The sequence below is a fragment of the Mus caroli genome, unplaced genomic scaffold (genome assembly GCF_978045245.1).
Source record: "Mus caroli unplaced genomic scaffold, Mus_caroli_1 scaffold_2, whole genome shotgun sequence".
NCBI lineage: Eukaryota > Metazoa > Chordata > Mammalia > Rodentia > Muridae > Mus > Mus caroli.
Genome location: NW_028227257.1, coordinates 171,210,238 through 171,222,877, shown reverse-complemented (window position 1 = coordinate 171,222,877; position 12,640 = coordinate 171,210,238). Strand labels below are relative to the sequence as shown.

Here is a 12,640-nt window from a genome sequence, read left to right as displayed (position 1 = left end):
ATTGACAGAAGAACCACAAGATTCTTTCCTGCACTTGGTTGGGCATGGCTCTGTACTTACTTTCTTCAAAACATTCTAAAAGATGGAGCTTTTACATTTTTTAGGGCTGCTCAAACGTGAGCCAGAATAGTTTATGCATATTTACTTTGTATTCATGAAGCCAAGATTAGTCAAAGCTTCCATGTCAACTTGGAAATCAGCTCTCCTAGATCAAGAACAATGAAGACATCTATTAAAGGGGGTGGATCATAGATGCTAGACATTTGGTCACGAGTTACATTTATTATTATCACACACAGTAGCCATAAATAATGTGGAAGTGGTTAAACACAGCTGTGTCCCAAAAAAGCTTTTCCTTACCAAACCAATCACATGGTAGGATTGGACTAAAGGCCTGGGACCTAGATCACTGCAGTAAAACAGAATCATTGTTCATGAGATGGCCAGTTGTCTTGTCAATATGGATATATACTTAATACTACTTGAGTACCAGAGACACATCAAGGTTGATCTTGACTTTCATCTTGAACAATATCTAAGTGGTAGATTGTCCCTGGTCTTATTACTCTGAGAGCATTTCCTGTGAGTTGACACTCATTCTGTACTGGTCAATTCCACATGCTATTTCTTATTATGTGCATATCATTATGCTCTTGCAATCAGGATAGACAAAGTGCTGTCTCATAGAGGGTAAGCAAGTGAAAGTTGCCATAGAATTCCACGAAGTTGATTGGAATCACCTTAATTAGCAGATATATCTTTGTTCTCTGATGTGTCTGAGTCTCCTGGCAAAGTTCTGACAGGACAACATCTTGACAAGTGATCACATTGTTCAAAAATGACTATAGAACAATTTTTTTCTGCTATGGCATCCTAAAAAAAAAATACCTGAACAGACAAAATTATTTCACCCTAGTTGAGTACCAGAGAACACATCAGACAGGAGGCGGAAGGATTCAGATATCTACATTTCAGAATAGAATAGCCCCAGACAAATATATTCCTTCAAAGGCTAGTTCTTCAGGCATGAGATAGCTACATGAGTTTTCACATTATAAGTGAATATTATGCCTTAACACCTATAATTTGGATCATCTTAAGAACAAATGTGGTATATAGAGTGATGTGAAAGTATATTCACAATTAAGGTATCATTAAAGCCTGAGTCTTTCTGGTCAAACTGGTGGCATCAAGGTCCAAAAAACCAGGCCGAAGGCATTTGTTATCAGGACGCCTCATTAGCAAGCTTTTTCTAAGGTTATTCCAGAGCTTTTTCTAGATGCTCTCCTGAGAGTTGGGAGCCTTAAAACCTTCCTGGACCACTAAGCTGATATTTAAAGATGTGGTGGCAAGTATGCAAAGCTGACTTCTACAGAGAACTTTTTTTGCAAAGTATTAATGCCTTTGCCCCTCTTCTGCCTGATAAGCTACGCTGGTAACACTTGCCTTTCAGTGTTAAGCAAAGGATGAATGAAAGGGTTTGATGCACAGAGAATGTTTTCTAAATGCTCCTCCATTTGTAAACGAAAGATGAGGAATCGGGGACAACTCTGACATAGCTTGTACCGTGTGGAACCTGTACCCAGGCCAGGGAATCCTCTCCAGAACTAATGGGTCAACACCTCCACTATAGTGGGTCAAAGCTTTTGCATTTGTTTTTCTTCCTGCATTACTAAATCTGAGTTCAAAGGGCAACTGTAAGCCCTTGCTCTGTGGTGAGTTTAAGCTCTAGGATGGAGACAGTGTCAGCTTCCCTTCCCCCCTGGAATTGCACCACAGTCTCAAAACTGTGTCTCCTTATTCATTCATTGGGGAAGCCTTCCTGGAGACTAGAATAAAAAGGAGGAGGCTCTACATATTTGAGAAAAAACAATATGTGTGGGCCAATTAAGAGATTATTGGCTCTAGAGATGCTTAAATTTTATTTGAGTTTTCTTTAAGGAATACAGTAAGTTTGTCTAAGCCTAGAATGGTAGTGCTTTCTGCATTATTGGTCTTGAAGGTAAGTATCAAAGATTCACTGCCAATGAATGAAGGAGTTGAAATTCAAAATACATAAATACCTTCCTGTGAGAAAAGACCTCCGTGGAATTTTTAATTAAAAAGTCAGCACTCAGGGGAAATAAAAACACACAGAAGTTACCAGGAGTTTTAAAAAAAATGTAGGGAGAAAACAATACATTTCTGGCATCCAGCTCTGGATTTATTATGGCCATCAGGGGAGAGGGGGATTAGCCATCAAAGAGAGATTTTTTAAAAATAATCAGATTCCTTTAGGGCATCTTAAGGTGTAACTTGCAATTCAGAAGAGTGGGCAAGTTTGACCTTATTCCTTATCTATTCCAGGAGATTAAAGTGAAGTAAACATCGAAAACAGCAAAGCAGAGCTGGACTCGGGTGGTCGCGGTACCCTCCACTCCTTCCTGCGATTTCAGCAGCTAGAGCATTCAGGAGACTAGCAAGCCCTACGCAGCCCTGCAGAAGACAAAAGTCCAGCCTCCTCCAGGAATTAATCTCTGCTTTCCACAGGAAGCATCCTTGGAGGGGTTCAGCAGTTGCCTGTAACTCTCTCACCTTTTTTTCCTTTTAACAGAAACACCATCTTTGTTTTCAGGAGGAAAGCAAGGCTACATCCATGGCACATGAACCCTGCATGGAAGAGCACCTAAGCTTTGAACAAGCAAAGACACTGCATGTAAATGCACGTGGCTTCCAGGGATCCTCAAAGAACTCAGAAAAGCGATGCCAGCCTGTGTTTCTTTATGAAGAAAGTCCCAATATTTTTAACCATTAAGAATAAGATAACTCTTTAATGAGTGCAATAGTGTTTTTTAAGCTACCTCAAACATCATGCGAATATAAACAATCTATTTATGCACAGGGGAAGAAAGACAAGAAGAGAGTGGTATTTTTAACTCTTTCACTCTTCACTGTGGTTTCCATGGAAACCATACCAGGAAACCAAGCAGTTACTTTACATAATACTGTCTGATGGTTAGTTATTCCTGAATAAGCGTGTTTATTCAGTAGTGTTCCTTCCACATAATCAACCGTACCTACCGTGATTAGATTAAATAGGGACCATAGTCCTGAAATCATTTATTGCAATGGGATTTTTTTCCTGTTACTCATCTAGGAAATGGTAGGCTGTTTGCCAAAGAGGTGCCTGTGAAATGTGCCTGTGAACTTGAGGGAAGGGAGCCTAGACTAGATGCATTGAGATGAAGGGAATAGGAAGTTGAAGACTAGCTCAGAGGTATTTGTATTCAACTGCAAGCATTTTGGTCCTCTGCTTCCTTTTAGCAGGAATGGGAGACATGCGGCTCCAATCCTCAGAGGGCCTATGCACATGAACAAAGCAATCAAGACAAAAGATATCTGCTATGAAAATCCTTGTTCCATTTAAGACCAAGAGCTTTGCCCACACGGTCACTGTTGATTGGAAAATCATTTGGAGAACATAGCAAGCCACCAACTCCCCATCGCCACACTTTTGCGTGTCTGTCTGCCTTCTTTTTAATTACTTCATGAGACTGTCTCGCAAGTCTACATCTGTCTCCTTCCTCATACACAATTTTCAAAAAACATTCCTTGCTCCCGTACATTACAGAGGCATGACAATAAAAAGTTGTATGGGTGAAGATGAACGACACAGTGATGATTTGATATATTGTACGTTGCTTAACTGACCCAGCAAGCAAACTCATCCCAGAGCTTGAAAGATTACCTTTTCCTTAGGACACCTGGATGTGTCATTCACAGCTTTCACTTACTGAAAAACACAAAGGTTCGCTATTTTTCAGTGAATTAAAGTAATGCTCAGCATGACTAATTCTTAGAGACGTTGTTCTTTACTGTATGGAAATACTTGGCTTGCTCATGTGTGACAAGCACGATCTAGAGGAAATTCATTTTCCTTCTTCTCCCTCTCCTTCCTCTTTTCTCTTCCTTTCAACAACAATTAGTGATTGAAATAGATGTTGAAAGGGTCTGTTGGGAAATGAATGGAATCCCAAGCCTAGCCTTTCATACTCACTCAGCTAAATATTTCTTTAGCTATATGGCCAACTCAACGAAGTTTCTGCTCTTTCTATTCTTATTGAAAACACAGTGATAGTTCATTTAGTTAATCTGCAAAGAAAATAGATAAACTAGAATCCCACTAGGATGTCTCAGAATTCTTTCACTACAAGCAATGAATCTCACCTGTTTTTGGAGAGGTAGAGTACAAAAGGCTAGGACAGGCTGCTATTTACAAACATAAGTTCTAGCTCCTTGGTTGTAGCTGTTGATTCTCTCTCGCTCCGTAAGTCCGACAGTTTCTCATGGCAGAGTCCCAACCTTCCTTTTTATGTAGTCTTCGCACAGAGAAAAGCAGGAAATTGGCTTTCCCTAGCTATCTAGAGACTCTATTTCTCTGCCTTCTTTCCTCTTTCCTCTTTCCCTTCTGCTAGTGTAGGCACACCATCTTTCTGTTACATTCCTCTCCTTCCTTCCTTGTCTCCTGGGCACCATGTCTTGCAGCCTGACTCATTCCTTAGCACAGTTAAATCTGCTGAGATTCCAAGTCTCAAACTAGTTCCCACTACCTGTACCCTCCCCACCTCCATGCAACCTAAGGGAACATTTTTCCCTTCTGTCTGTAGGGATAGCTAGTCTGCATGATTCAGCCCTGTTACTCATAAAAGATTACATAGTTACTCTTGGCAAGTCTCCCTTCATTTACTGGTAAATATTTATAGCCCCCCACCCCCATCCTGTCAAGCTAGGGAAATCCCACAGAGACGAACAGAGACAATCAGATCCAGTCTCTAGAGTTCCCTTCCTCCAGCTTGAACCTCTTTACATCTTCAGTGCACAGCACCACCTCTGACTCACAGTTCACACTTACTTTGTCAGTTTGCACCTTCAAACTTTCAGTTTTAATACATGGAATTAGTTACACTTTTTTTGAAAATAAAAATATATAAATTAGCAGAAATATAATACATAGCAATGCAAGTATACTGGTACTAATCTGAAATTAACAATGTCACATTTTAGATGTGTGCAGATTACATATTAATACAAATCGTCTTCTAAAAATAGGCTCATGGTCTGGTAAGTTTTCACAGACAGTAAAGTGACTGCTACACAAGTCAGAACTTGATTTCTCATCCCCAGCACCCAGGTAAAAAGTAAAGTTTAACCCAAGCCTGGGGAGGAAAAGATGGGGATTCCTTGAACCTGCTGGCCAGAAACTTAGCCTAATCAATAAAATTTAGGCTCAGTGAGAGACCTAGTCTCAAAATATAAGGTAGAGAGTATCTTAAGAAAGAAAGAAAAAAAGTGTTAACTTCCTGTCTTCCAATATAGACAAACACACACACAAAGGACATTTGAGCCTTATTTTCAGATGATCAACAAGAATCACCATCAGCATTCTGAATGACTTCATCTCATACTTGAGGAAAAGCCTGTCAGTAAGGAAACACACATGCATCACTGGCTGGAACAATCTTGGTCTTGGATTCAGTTTTATGTTTTCTTTAGAATTAGGCCAATAGTGAAGTCAGGCTGATTTCTCTCATCTGAAAGCAGGAGCATAAGAGGATTTGGGGACTTGATTACCTAAAGACCAGAAAGCCCAAGCCACCCATCCTGCTCTCAGGACATTGGAACCTCCCAGTCCACTCTGGGGACACCACACAGCTTCCAAAAGGCAACAAAGCCCCTTTGCTGTGCACACCACTATTTAATGGCTGCTACAGGCAGCAGAGGTTCTTGGATTGGGTGTGGGGAGTTCACACATTGTAAGAATGAAAAGTATTTCCAACCTTTGAGTGTGTCTCACAGCCAATAAGCTCCTTCTATGGTAATGAATTACACTCCCTTACTACTACTGCTGGTCTCTCCTGGGCATGATTAATTTCTCATTTGTACATAAAAGATCTCAAACAACCTATCATCTGATTGTGTTTACTGGGATATTAAAAGGATATTATCCTAAGAAGGCAAACATGGGGCAATATGTTGCTTTACATTAAAAAAGAACTGTGTTGTGATCCTCTTTTAATACTGGAAAAACATTTGATAACACTCAGACCTACTCATGACAAACATATCCAGTGCTCTAGTTACTGTCCTCACTAGGGAGACACATCCTGACAAAGGAAATGTAAGGAAGAAAGCTTATTTTGGCTTGAACTCACAGTTAGAGTGCATAATGGTGGAGAGGGCAAGGCCATGAGAGCCTGGGGCACCTGGTCACGTGTCATGTGCAGTCAGGAAGCAGGAAAAGGTGAATGCTGGGGCTCAGTACCTTTCTGCTTTTTTTTTTTTTTTTTTTTTTTGATCCAGGACTCCAGCCTATGGAGATGGGGCTGCCCGCATTCAGGATGCATCTTCTCTCCTCGAGTGAATCTCTCTGGAGACATATTCAAAGTTATGTTCCCATGATTATTCTAAAAACCTTCAAGGTGACAATTAAAAGTAACTACCATGTTCAGTAAAGTAGGGATAAAAGGAAACCTTCTGATGATCCGTAAAAGTGAAATACTAAAGAGATGGATCCTTAGCTAATCACACTGGATCCCGATCCAGAGGATCTGAGTTCAACGCCTAGCACCTGCACAGTGGTTCACAACTGCCTGTATCTCTTGCCTCAGGGGAATCCAATGCCCTTTTCTGGCATGTATGAGTAGCAGATACCCACATTGTACACAGGCATCTATTCAAGCAAAATACCCAAACATATAAAATAAAAGTGAAAAAAATCAGTGAAAATATTAGAAATATATATTCCCATCATAACTTATTTTAAGTTTTGCAGCAGTGGGGACTGAAAGATCTCATGCATGCTTGGCCAGTGCTCTACCAGGGAGCTATGACCCTTTTGGTTTTTGTGATGCAGATTCCACTAATTTGCCCCAGGTAGGACTTGAACTAGTGTTCCTTCTGCCTCAGACACCCCATAAGTAGCCAGGACTCAATTTTAAAAAGGAGGTATTAGCTTTGATATAACTAACTGTTCAGTATTGTTTCACTAACCTTGCCCAATCATTTGATAAGAAGAAATAGGAAGGCGAGATACTACAATGGAGCAGACCAAACAGATATTTATTTTTCACAAATTATATATTCTAATGAATGTGTCAAAGTTTTCATTCTCAGAACAATATTATGGAATGAGTGTTCATATCATTCTTACTTATGATAGGTTTCAGAGCTAGGAAAATCCATAGTCAAGGCAGTCTGATGTCAGGTCCCAGGAGATCTTTGGTTCTTTTGGTTGGTTGGTTGGTTGGTTGGTTTTTTTTTTACTGTATTAGTTACCCCTTTGCTGTTGTGATAAATTACCATGACCAAAAGTGACTTCAGGAATAAAGGGATTACTTTAGGTTATGATTCCAGAAGGATCAAATCAATAACAATAGGAGAGGCATGATGACAGGAAACAGGCAGATCCCATTTTTTGCCTGCACTGAGACCAAAAAGGCAGCAGGGGATGGGGGTGGGTGGGAGGAGACAGGCAGGAAGTGGTTTGAGGCTTAAACTCTTCAAGCCAGTGACACACATCCTTCAGCTCGGCTCCACCTCCTAAGGTTTTCATAGCACCCTCAGATAGCACCAACTGGAAAGCAGGTGTTCAAGTGTATGAGCTCATGGGAGACATCTCTCACTCAAACTTTCACAGCCCCCTGGTAACTCCTAAACACAGGTCCAAAATTAAAAATGGGGATGACTGAAAATGATCATAACTATAAAAAGTAGGCTGCCATCTTCCTAGCCATTTATCTTCAGATGTATAAAAAACAAACAAAGAAGTATGAGAAGCTTGCTTAAATACCAGAGCCTTCCCCCTGATTTAACAAAAATAGAAACAAGAACATCCTTCATTAAAATGAGAAAAATTTTGGAAGCCACTGAAAACTGTGAGCCCTCAGCCTCTATTGGCTCCTAATTATGAAATTCAAAGGATGTGCCTTGATTGTTTTCTCATTGCATGAGACCTTATGGATCAGCTGAAGCCTCGCTTTTCCTGGGAAAGTCACAGTTCATTTATATGCTTTGGGAGCATGCTAAGGATACACCTAAAATACCCCGAGCTTCTCCTTCAGCCTTACAAAATTCAAGTGGCTCAGCAGAATTGTGAACACAGGAGAAAGGGAACACTTCCAACAAGAAGACAAAAACCAGCAGAACATTCTATTACTCACAGAAGGACTCAGACCAGTAAGCATGAAAATTACGGGAATCCTGTGACACACTAGCACTCGCTGGCATAAAGTGAAGAGAAATTTATATCAGATGTCTAATGTCACCAAATATCAAGAATCATGCCCCAGGGAGAAAATTTCTGAATTTCTTGAATGTGAGACAACCCTTAGTAGTGAATTAGATCTTACAGTGCATCAGAGGTTGAACATGGGGTAAAAACCCTATGCATGTATGGGGTATGAGACACCACTATGCCCGGAAGCAGAATGGTTGCTCACCAGAGCAGTGACACTTGGAAAAAAACTCCATGAATGGAATAACAGTGGAGATCCCCTTTCCTGGAAGACATACCTCATCAGCCACCAAGCTACACTCAGAAATGACAAACTGTATGAATATAAAGTGTGTGGGGAAGTGTCTGCCATAAATCATCCTTTACTATACATGGGAAAACTCACTGCAAAAAGAAAAAAAAGTATGAAAATGTTGCATGTGGAATGCTCTTTGCAAGACGTCCCAGGTCAACAGATATCAGAAAAGTCTTAAAAAAAGAAATTCCATAAATGTGATGAATATAGAAAGCTCTTTCCCAATACTACCCACCTGGTAATAGCTTTTTATATAAATATATAAATAAATAAATAAATAAATAAATAAATAAATAAATAAATAAATAAATAAAACAATAAGACAAACAAGAAGCAGAGGAGATGGCTCAATGGGTAAATTGTGATGCAAGTTGAGAACATGAGTTTAGTTGGCTAGAAGTAATGTAAAACCAGGCATGTACTCACACACACACACACACACAGGTACAGTCACAGGTACAGGCACAGGTACAGGCACAGGCACAAATGCTCTCTCACAAAGAATAGAAATTTGCATGGAAATAAAATCAGGGTAGAAAAGCAAGTCTTTCCCAGGTAGTATGTGTCTCCCAAGGTAGACACAAATTTACCCCATCTATATTTCTGTTTTCCCTTTTACTTTTCTTTTATTATAACTAGATTTTTCTTATACAAAACATGTTGATTATGATTTTCATTCCCCCACCCTTCCAAATTCTGCCTCACCCTCCCACCCCGCCCTTCCCATCTGGATGCACACCCCTTGTGTCTTTCTTCAGAAAACAAAGAGGCATCTCAGGGATAATAATAGAATAAATAAAGATACAATAAGATAAAAACAGAAACGAACAAATTCAAGTAGGACAAAACAAACAAATGAAAGAGATGAAGAAAAAGCACAAGAAACTCTTATCGATGCAGAGACACACGCATTTACACACACACACACATGAATCTCATAAGAACACAAAACCAAAAACCATAATATATACAGAAAGGACAAATCTGGCACAACATTAGGAGACAGAAAACCTCCAAAGGATGCCATTCAGTCCATTTTGTGTGCCATCTACTGCTGAGCTTGGAGCCTACCCTTAAGAGTAGTTTGTTTCTCCAGAGAGACTTCACTGAGAAAACTAATTTTTGATTTGCAAGTAGTTATAAATTGGAGACAACTTCAGGATCAGGGATGGGATGTGCACCCATTTCTCTAATCCCTAGGACCCCAGTTAATGCAGACCCATGCGGTCCCTGTGCACACTGCCACCGTCTGTTGCTTCACATGTGCATTGGTCATGCTGTATTTAGAAAGCCATGCTTCCTTGGTGTCCTCCAATCCCTCCAGCTCTTACACTCTTTCTGCCTCCTCTTCTACAGAGTTCCCTTGCCGCAGACCCTCTGGGTCCCTTTATCTGCATGGGACAGGTCTCTGGGGCAGATGGACAAGGAGTCGGCGGGTGATAGACAGACCAACATGTGAGATTGTGTAGAATCTGAATATATTTTGTCAGGTCGAGCATCAAACATTTTATACCAAAGAAATAACAAGAAACCAAGCAAAATACAATCCACCAAGTTACAGTGACGCAATAAAAAAAGGAATGTATACATCAAAAGAAGGTGGGGACCAGGCTGCAGCCGCAGAAGAAGGGAGCCAGGTGTAAACTAGTCTATTGTTAAACCCACCACCAGGGGTTCTGCACTAGCAGACCATATCATAAATACTTCAATACCCCAACACCCTATTTCCTGGGTCTACAGAAGAATTTACCAACTTGCTTCTAATGTGAAGCTTGCCATACCTAGCTGTAGAGAAGATCTCTGTCTCAGTCGGATTCCCTAGCTCTAATATGTTATTCCCTTGTTTGGATGAGATTTGCTACTGTCCTTTGTAAATATTTTGTAGACCAGCTCTGAGCTACTGGCTCCGTCTTTTGTAATGCTTAATTAGTAACTGAATAAGTAACTTCCTTTCTGCATTCCTACAGGATTCTAAGCTCAGCTTCTGGGAACTTGGAACACTGGGGAGACTTAACTATAACAGAATTTAATCTTAAAGGGCATTTATAATAAAATACTAAGAGAGAACTCGTAGTTCCATACACCAGACTAACGTGGGAAAAGGGTATGAGTATATGGGTAAATGAGAACGCCAAAGCTCCAGGAGGTGAGTTTCCGTGAAACTCTTTTCCTCATTGAGTGCTTACAGACTTTTCAACCTGTTGAGCAGACTTGACCAGAGGGCGTGGCATTCCCTGAGCCCCAAGAAGAAGAATTCGATGGAGACATCCCATATAGAGCTGATTATTCCAAAGTTGCTCACTTGCTACTTAACATCTGGGTGCAGGACTCTGTGTTTGCTCCCACCTGCTGCGGGAGGAAGCTTCTTTGATAATGGCTGAGCAAGGCCATTACTTACTATATCTAAGAGTATAGCAGGATGCTATTAAGAGTCATTATTTTATTTTTATGTTTCTTTAGCAGAACAGTAAATAGTATTTGTTTTTTCCCTACCTCCATGGCCTATCTATTCTCGGGTTCTTGGATAGGCAAGCAGCATGGGGTATGGGTTTTATCTGGTGGAATGGCCTGAAATCAAACTGATATTGGTTGGTTACTCCCACAGATTTTGTACAGCTATTGTACCAATGCATCTTATAGGCAGATCATCATTGTAGATTGAAGGGTCTGTAGCTGGGTTGGTGCAGAATAACTTCTAGTACTGTGAATATTAGTCAGTAAGGTTAAAGGCTCACAAGCTCAACCCTGTTCAATGAGTTATATAGGTGTTATTGTGAGTAATAGACTGTATTATCAATTTATGGAAAGTAACCAATAGTTTGGGGGTTGCCATTGGACCCCTTTGGCCAAGGACCCCATTAGATGTAATCCTTTTGTGGTACTGAAAGCTTCATTTGGTGATAAGTGATGTTCTGGTGTGGCACTCTCTCCTCTGTTATTTGATGATTTCATTAAGATTGCCTCCATATGTATATGTGTTTTATGAAGCTTCCACTGTATTGTTCCCATAGGACCCCTCAGATTGCCCTTGCCTTTAGCTGTCCCCTCTTGCCTCCTCCTCCCCATTTGATCCTCCCATTCCAATTCGTCCCCCCTCATCCATCCATAACTATTTATTCTATTTTCCCTATCCAGGGAGTTCCAAACCTTCACAGTAGTCCCTTACTGTGTATTTTAAACACTATATGACTACATGAACTGTAGTTTATTTAATAATGACTTAACAACTAATATTCATACACAAGTGAACACATGCCATACTTGTGTTTCTGGGTAGGAGTTACCTCATGCAGGATGATTTTCATACTCTTTCGCTCTACTCACTCTCTCTCTCTCAGGCTGAGTAAAATTCCTTTGTGTAAATTACCATACTTTATTCATTCATCTGTTGACGAACATCTATGTTGTTTCCAATTTCTGGTTATTATGAAGAGAGCAGCAATGAAAATGGTTGAGCAAGTATCTCTGTGGTAGGATGAAGCATTCTTTAGGGTAGATGCCCAAGAGTGGTATAACTGGATTCTGAGTGACTGCCGAACTGAATTTTATAGTGGCTGTACAAGTTTGTATTCTCCCATCTATGGATAAGTGTTCCCCTTACCCCACATCTTAGCCAGCATGAGCATCATTTGTTTTATTGATTTTAACCATTCTGACGGGGGTAAGATAAAATATCAACGTAGTTTTGGTTCGCATTTCCCTGATGACTAAGGATGTTGAACATTTCTTCAGGTTTGTCTCACCCATTTGAGAGTTCTCTCAAAAAAGAATTGGATCTCTATCCTGTTTCTTAATTGGGTTATTTGTTTTCTTGGTATCCGGGTTATTTGTTTTCTTGGTATCCGGGTTTTTAGTTCTTTAGGTATTTTGGATATTTGCCCACTATCACATATAGTTGGTAGATTTTTCTTTCTCATCCTGTAGGCTGCTGCTTTGTTTAAATGATGGTGTCCTTTGTCATGCAGAAGCTGCTCAGTTTCTTGAGGTCCCATTTACTAAGTGTTGATCTTCATGCCTGCCTATGCTAATGGTGTTCTATTCGTAAAGTTTTTATTCCGTGCCAGTGAGTTTAA

At 40.2% G+C, this 12,640-nt stretch overlaps 1 non-coding gene across 1 annotated transcript; it reads right to left on the bottom strand.

The window, feature by feature from the left end:
- Nucleotides 1-5,650: 5,650 nt before the first annotated feature.
- Nucleotides 5,651-5,779, bottom strand: LOC115030457 (small nucleolar RNA SNORA68). The gene has a single exon (XR_003836053.1). It is a non-coding gene; the product is annotated as a small nucleolar RNA SNORA68 (small nucleolar RNA).
- Nucleotides 5,780-12,640: the final 6,861 nt, after the last annotated feature.